The sequence below is a fragment of the Triticum urartu genome, chromosome 2A, assembly GCF_056163025.1.
Source record: "Triticum urartu cultivar PI428250 chromosome 2A, HENAU_Tu73, whole genome shotgun sequence".
In the NCBI taxonomy this organism is placed as follows: domain Eukaryota; kingdom Viridiplantae; phylum Streptophyta; class Magnoliopsida; order Poales; family Poaceae; genus Triticum; species Triticum urartu.
The window spans coordinates 257,722,089-257,730,086 of record NC_141874.1 but is presented as its reverse complement, the minus strand read 5'-3'; positions in this window follow the sequence as shown (position 1 = coordinate 257,730,086).

Below are 7,998 nucleotides of genomic sequence, written 5' to 3'. Positions count from 1 at the left end.
ATCGCAAGCCCGAGAATTATTATAAGGATGTTCTGAAGGGTGCCCACTTTATGGCGGATGAATGTTCCAGGGATGTAATTTTTGAGTAAAACTCGCTCGTTTTGTCTTGTGCGCTGAAAACTTGTTCATATGCGCTAAGCAATGCTGTTGGAATTTAAAATATTACCTTCTGTGCGGCTGTTTATCAATTCTGAGAGATGGCGAGTCGTCGGCTTCTGCCCCCGTGCCGCTAGTGCTGGGGTGTTCGGGGATAAACCTGAGCGCTCTTTTCCCCATGTTTGGCTCCTTCAAGGGAGGCGCTCAGCACAACGAACAAGGCAATCGGACTATAATGCATGAACACTCTCACTTAGCCATAGAATTCTATAATTTTAAATTTCGGCGAAGCCCCTGGTATTCGGAAGACCGAGTTTGGGGCGCTATCCACGCCTTGGCCGGACAGAGCCGACTCCTCGCTCGAAGCGGCATAAGTCTTTAGGGACTCAAAAAACCTCTCGAACAGCGACCAGCTCTCGCTTCATCATGACAACCAGTTTTAGCTTTCTCTACTGAGGTGCTCGACCCAGCTCAACTGGGGCACAATCGCAGTAGTTCTCCTAGTGCCACCTTAGCCGATATAGCGGAACGTAAGGCACCAAAACATAGGAGCCGGGCAAACCCAACTATTGACCCAAGACATGATTCGGAGCTGATGCATATAATGCTATAAGTTTGGGGTGTCGCACTGGTTAAAGTGTTCGGACTTCTCACACCATATTGAGGGGTACTATAGCCCCTGGCGTATTTTGGCCATACCAAAGTGTACGGGTGCAACATGTCATTAAGGAACATATATTTGTAAAAAAAGAGTAATGCAAAAATAGACAAAAGCTGCGCATTGTGTATTAAAAGGGCTGCGATCAAAGTAGAACGATACAAATAATGCGATAAGCAAAAGGTTGGACTATTTAATATGTCCGTTCCAGGGGCAGGCTGCGGAATGGTATGCGAAACAGGTATACTGCTCGTGATAGAGACCACCTGGGAGTTCCGTAATGCGGCATGGCTTGTCTGCTTCCCTGGTTCTTGCATCGTTTGTGCGGCAATTGAATTGCCGAACAGGCCTTCCGAAGAATGGAGTCCTGAAAGTAATAGAAAATTAAGAAATCGGCAGCCCCTGGTGCGGTTTAAGCCGTGTTTCGGGCGTGCCGTGACGGTGCCCCACCCCCTATACCCATGGTATTTCTAGAGCGTAGTTATGTACGCGAAGCACTGGTGTCGCATTTTTGCGAGGGCTGGGTTTGGGGCCGCATTGCTACGCCTGCTCGGAATGTGCCAGGCGGTCTTGTTGTGGGTTACTCCGGGCGCGCTTGACGGTGTCCGGACGTTTAATGGTCGGACTGGAGAACTGCCTGGAAAGGCTGCTTTGTACTTCTGCTGCAAGGGCCGCTGTGTGCTCCTCCATTCGGAGGGAGCATTCGGTGTTTCCATTGACCGTAATTACTCCTCGAGGGCCTGGCATCTTGAGCTTAAGGTATGCGTAGTGCGGTACCGCATTGAACTTGGCAAATGCGGTTCGCCCGAGCAGTGCGTGATAGCCACTGCGGAATGGGACTATGTCGAAGATTAACTCCTCGCTTTGGAAATTATCCGGAGATCCGAAGACCGCTTCAAGTGTGACTGAGCCTGTACAGTTCGCCTCTACACCTGGTATTACACCTTTTAAGGTTGTTTTGGTGGGCTTGATCCTCGAGGGATCTATGCCCATTTTCCGCACTGTATCCTGGTAAAGCAGGTTCAGGCTGCTGCCGTCGTCCATAAGGACTCTAGTGAGATTAAATCCGTCAATAATTGGGTCTTGAACCAATGCGGCGAATCCACCATAACGGGTGCTAGTGGGATGGTCCCTTCGATCAAAGGTGATCGGGCAGGAGGACCATGGGTTGAACTTTGGGGCGACTGGCTCTACCGCGTATACGTCCCTTAACGCGCGCTTCCGCTCCCTCTTGGGGATGTGGGTTGCGTATATCATGTTCACCGTCCGCACTTGTGGGGGAAAACCCTTCTGTCCACTGTTGTTCGGCGGCCGGGGCTCTTCATCGTTATCGCTATATAGCCCCTTGTCTTTATTTTCGGCATTTAACTTGCCTGCCTGCTTGAACACCCAACAATCCCTGTTGGTGTGATTGGTCGGCTTTTCGGGGGTGCCATGTATCTGGCACAAGCGGTCGAGTATTCGGTCCAAACTAGATGGGCCCCTAGGATTTCTTTTAAATGGATTTTTCTGCTGACCGGATTTATAGCCTCTGAATCCGGCATTAACTGCCGTATCCTCAGCATTGTCGCCGTTAATGCGGTGCTTCTGCTTGTTGCGACGCAACCTGCCACTACTGTCCCTGGTATCCGAATTACCAGGGTTCTTGGTAATATTGTTGCTACGAGCAAGCCAGCTTTCTTCTCCCATGCAAAAGCGGGTCATGAGTGTCGTGAGTGCTGCCATAGATTTCGGTTTTTCCTGTCCAAGGTGCCGGGCAAGCCACTCGTCACGGATATTGTGCTTGAAGGCTGCTAGGGCCTCTGCGTCCGGACAGTCGACTATTTGATTTTTCTTTGTTAGGAACCGTGTCCAGAATTGCCTGGCCGATTCCTATGGCTGCTATATTACGTGGCTTAGGTCATCGGTGTCTGGTGGTCGCACATAAGTGCCCTGGAAATTGTCGAGGAATGCGGCTTCCAGGTCCTCCCAACAACTGATTGATCCTGCTGGCAAGCTGTTAAGCTAATGTCGAGCTTGTCCTTTAAGCTTGAGTGGGAGGTATTTGATGGCGTGGAGATCATCGCCACGGGCCATGTGGATATGAAGGAGATAATCCTCGATCCATACCGCAGGATCTGTTGTGCCATCATATGATTCAATGTTTACGGGTTTGAAACCCTCGGGGATTTGATGATCCATTACTTCATCTGTGAAGCATAGTGGGTGTGCGGCGCCTCTGTACTGGGCTATATCACGGCGTAGCTCCAATGAGCTTTGTCTACTGTGTTCGGCCCTACCGGATTTGTGTCCGGCGTGACGGTTATCGTCTCGAGTCATGGGGCGCCCACGCGATCCGTAGATCGATCTTGTTTGCCTTGCCTTGTCCTCCAACATATCTCACAGGTCTGGCGCATTTTCCCGTGCCTTGATACGGGGTGTGGCTTGAGTGGAGGGCCGAGAGGCCTCTTTGTTGCGGCCACGAGGTGGCCGGTCAGCCATATCAAGTGCTGGTGATGTAGGTTTAAGTGCTTCCTCCTCTAATCGGGGTAGCAACCTGCGCTTTGGGTAGCTCTTGGAGGGGCGTTCGAGTTTATGCTCTTCGGCCACAAGGACTTCAGTCCATCCCTCGACTAGCAAATCTTGATCAGCTCTAAGCTGTTGTTGTTTTATCTTGAGGCTTCTTGCCGTGGCCATAAGCCTGCGTTGAAAACGCTCTTGTTCGATGGGATCCTCTGGCACGACGAATTCGTCGTCATCGAGGCTTGCCTCGTCTTCGGATGGAGGCATATCATTATCGTCCTCGACCTCTCTGTCTGCTGCTCACTCATGAGGGCTGGCTTCTCCATCCTCCTGTGCTGAATCTTGCTGGAGGGGGTTTTCTTCGGCACTCTCCGAAGTATTATTATCTCCCGTGCTGGAGTCACGGTATTTGCTTTGGCGGGATTTTGAGCGGCGCCGCTGAGGCCAGCGCTTAGGCTGTTTCTTGGATGGGTCATCCTCCACTGTTCCATCGCCATCTCCTTCTTTTGGGGTGTCCACCATGTATATGTCATATGATGAGGTGGCTTTCCAGGGCCCAATAGGCGCTGGTTCTTCATCGTCTCCTGCATCATCGTCGATACCGTTGATGTCTTCGGAGTCAAAGTCGAGCATGTCGGTTAAATCGTCGACAGTGGCTACAAAGTGGGTGGTGGGTGGGCTTTGAATTTCTTCATTGTCCGTATCCCAACCTTGCTGACTATAGTCCGGCCAGAGCTCTCCTGATAAAGAGAGAGACTTTAGTGTCTTCAAAATATCGCCGAAAGGCGAGTGCTGAAAGATGTCCGCGATAGTAAACTCCATGATCGGCGCCCAATCGGATTCGATCGGCAGGGGCGCGGAGGTTTTAGAGTACGGAGAGGAGTCCGACTCCTTGGAGTCACGAGTCTCGCGGAGTGCGGGGCTGGTGTTCGGCTCGATCGCCGTTGGGATCGTAGCCCCCGAGGCGGCGTCCAACCACCCATCCTCGATCGGCGTAGTTGGCTCCGAATTAAGGGTCGAAGCCGATGCGGGTGCGGCCTCCAAGGCACTGTTCAGCGGCAGAGCTAGATCATGCTTGTCGCGACAGTGCGGCGCGCTCGGCAATGGCTCGAATCCGTCGAAGATCAAGTCCCCGCGGATGTCAGCCGTGTAGTTTAAACTTCCAAATCTGACCTGATGGCCAGGGGCATAGCTTTCGATCTGCTCTAGATGGCCAAGTGAATTGGCCCGCAGTGCGAAGCCGCCGAAGACGAAGATCTGTCAGGGGAGGAAGGTCTCACCCTGGACTGCATCGCTATCGATGATCGTAGGAGCCATCAAGCCTAACGGCGACGACACAGAGGAACTCTCAATGAAAGCACCAATGTTAGTGTCAAAACCGGCGGATCTCGGGTAGGGGGTCCCGAACTGTGCGTCTAGGCTGGATGGTAACAGGAGGCAAGGGACACGAAGTTTTACCCAGGTTCAGGCCCTCTTGATGGAGGTAAAACCCTACGTCCTGCTTGATTAATATTGATGATATGGGTAGTACAAGAGTAGATCTACCACGAGATCGGAGAGGCTAAACCCTAGAAGCTAGCCTATGGTATGATTGTTGTTCTGTATGTCGTCCTACGGACTAAAACCCTCCGGTTTATATAAACACCAGAGAGGGTTAGGGTTACACAAAGTCGGTTACAATGGTAGGAGATCTACATATCCGTATCACCAAGCTTGCCTTCCACGCCAAGGGAAGTCCCTTCCGGACACGGGATGAAGTCTTCAATCTTGTATCTTCATAGTCCAGGAGTCCGGCTGAAGGTATAGTCCGGCGATCCGGACACCCCCTAATCCAGGACTCCCTCAGCGCCCGACTGTTCTTCGCAGCTAGGCACCCTTGAAGTCATTTTCATGAGCACATCTCCGGCTTCACCCCGCACTGGCCGCCACATTGAACGCTTAGGTCGGCTTTGTGTGGACTTCGAGGAGCTCCGCAAGAGGAAAGGATCTTCGAGCGGCAGTGGTATCTTTAGGCCGTTGAAGCGACAAAAGTACATCGCCATCGATGAGTAAGTACCTTATTTTGGTGATGTTCTATGAGATGTCTTCCCTTCTTGACGATTGTTCCCTCAAGACCCCTTCTACCGAGGCTGTGAAATCTCCTGAGAAGCAGGCCCCTCTTGTCCCGTTGCACCCGCCAAGCTCCAGCGCCGCAGGTTCGGGTGCCGCCCACGACGTGGGGTCAGCCGTGGGAGTTGGTCCATCATCAAGGCGCCCTGAGCTCGTGCCTTCGCCATCCTTCCTTCGCGACCTTGCTCGGAGCGCAGTGGGCGTGCCAAGGGCTCCCCACCTGGAAACGGCCGGTAGCTAGCTGGCCTCGACCTTGGGGTCTTCTTCAAGCAGAGGGCCTTGTTTGGCTCGGGCCCCTCGCGAGGGCCGGCTGGCACCTGAGGCCGCGCCAGCCCCCAGCCCCCTGCTAAGAGGTCACGCGCTGCGTCGGGCGTCGTCCACAACCCCCATGGCGGAGGGCGAGATGGGTCGTGCGCTCGAGTTCGAGCGCGGGCGGAGCGTTGTTCGTCATGAGCTCTTCCAGGAGGCGACTAACGTGATGAACCGACTCAGCGAAGAACTTGAGGGTGTTGACGCGCGCCTTGAGGTCGAGGGTCTTCGGTTTGCGGAGGAGTGGCACAAGCTAAAGGTGGCCATCAACCTCTGGCACCACCAGCGTGATCTAGAAAACGTGAAGGCCGAGGCCACCCTCGCAGCCTCCCGTGAGGCCTGCTCCCGAGCTCTGGAGGAGGCTCGCGAAGCTGACCGCCGTCACGAGGCTGCGGAGAAGCATGCGTGGGAGCTCCACGCCTAGAGTGCGTCCCTTGAGCAGCAAGTGGAGGTGCGTAAAGCCGCCCTCGCGGCACTAAGGGGACGCCTGCCGAGGAAGATGAGGTTCGGAAGCGCGAGGAGGCGCTGGCTCCGGAAGCCGTGGGAGAGAAGGGAGCGTCAAGTTGCCCAAGCGGAGGATGTTGTCGGGGCTCGCGAGGGCCGAGTCCTGGAGGAAGTCGACCGCCGGGTGGCTGAGGTTCATGCGGATCTTGAAGTTCAGCACACCTTGAAGCCAAATCTTGTAGGAACTGAGGCAGCAGGCATGACCGCTGCTCTCCGGCCCAGGTCAGATGAGGCGGAGAGGCGTGAGGAGGCCACGGCCACCGCCTTGGTCATGGTGCAGGCGGACTTGGCCTCCGCCCGCGCCGAGCTGCTTTCTCTTCAGAGGCGGGTTGATGACACCAAGGCCGTTGCGCGGCAAAACAGGGAGGAAGTGCTTCAACGGTGGACGCTGGAGCGCGAGCACGCCCCCATGCTTCAGGGTCTCCGGAGCAGGGCTAATGTAACGCCCCATATGTAATTTGCCATATTTGTACTCCGACTCTTGCCATTTCGGCTCTAAGTTATGAGATTTCCCTGTGGTTGGGTTTTTTCTTCGTTTTGCATTTTGTCCATGTCATGCATTTCATATCATGCCATCATGTGCATCGCATTTGCATACATCTTCTTCTCATGCATCCGAGCATTTTCCCCGTTGCCCGTTTTGCAATCCGACACTCCTATGTCCTCCGGCGCCCCTTTTTCTTCTTTTCATGAGTGGGTCTTAAACTTTCTCGGAATTGACCAAGATTTGCCAAGCGGCCTTGGTGCACCACCGGTAGACCGCTTGTCAAGTTTCATGCCATTTGGAGTCCGTTTGATCCTCCAACGGTTAACCGGGGAACCGTAAAGGCCTCGTGTGTGTTGCAGCCCAACACCCGTCCAAAGTGGCCCAATAACCCTTCCAAACCCCTTCCATGTCCTCCGCCGTCAGATCACGATTGCGTGGCCGAAAACCGCACTCCATTTGGACATTCCCACCTCCTTCTATGTATAAATATGTGCTCCTCGTCCAAATTCGGGTCCAACCCCTAGATCAAATCGCCCCGCCGCCACCGGACGCGTCCATCCGCGCCGGACAGGTCTGCCGGCCACACCACCGCATCCAATCAACGCGTGCCATGCAGCGCGCCGCCGCCTGGAGCCAACCGCACACCGCCACGCATGCACGCCGGCTCCTCCCTCCACCGCGGCCTATGGGGCCCGGAGCGGGCCCGCCGAGCCCATCGGGCGCCGCCCGCGCCCGCGCATCCGCGCCGCCGTCCACCCGTTTGCCGCCCCGCCGCTCATCCAGCAACTCTGGACACCGCCTCACCTCAGCGCCGCCTCCGGCGATCGCGCCGCCACCCTCTGCGACACCGTCCGCGCCTCCTCCGGCGAGAAGCTCGACGAGCTCTGACCCCTTTCCTCCTCCTCTCCAGATCCGAACGTCAGCCGCGTCCACCTCTCCTCTCCAGCAAGACTCCGGCGAGCTCGCGCCCTCCTCGGTTCGCGTGCAACTCAAGGAACCCTAGATCTCAGAGGTTGACTCCGAAATTCCAAAGTCCCTAATATTTTTATGCTCTGTTCGTGATGCCATAACTTCCTGTGTGTAGCTCCATTTTGTGCGTGCAATATATAAAAATGTTCATCATGATGTGTTCTTAATTTTGTTCCATTGTGACATGCTTGTTTGAGTCCATCTTGATGCCCAAATATGTGATGCAAGAGTGCTATAAAATGTTTTTGCTACATTAGTTGCGTGTTGCATATGGGAATGAGCTCTACATGTGTTTTGGGCTATGCCATGCCATGTTTAAAGGGGTGTATGCTATGGATTTTTGTGATCTTTTTGGTGACTAGCA